Genomic DNA, 240 nt, shown 5'->3' on the forward strand with positions numbered 1-240 from the left:
AGGGCTTCGCAGCAATTCAGAGAACCTCTAGGTGCAGTTTCTTTCCAAATAAACTGGTTTGTTGAAACTCACAAGAAGTCAAACACCAGCAGAGAGGGGATTTCTGAACACCACCCACTTGGATGGCAACTGGTACTTGGTAGTTTCAAATATTAAGAAAAGAAACAAATCGACCTTGATTAGGCAGTATCTGATCTCCTGAGCACAGGAAGTCTGATTCGCAGGAGGCCCTGAGGCTGC

Source organism: Cavia porcellus, unplaced genomic scaffold (assembly GCF_034190915.1).
Source record: "Cavia porcellus strain 051 isolate PalLab524CR breed Dunkin Hartley unplaced genomic scaffold, mCavPor4.1 scaffold_18, whole genome shotgun sequence".
In the NCBI taxonomy this organism is placed as follows: domain Eukaryota; kingdom Metazoa; phylum Chordata; class Mammalia; order Rodentia; family Caviidae; genus Cavia; species Cavia porcellus.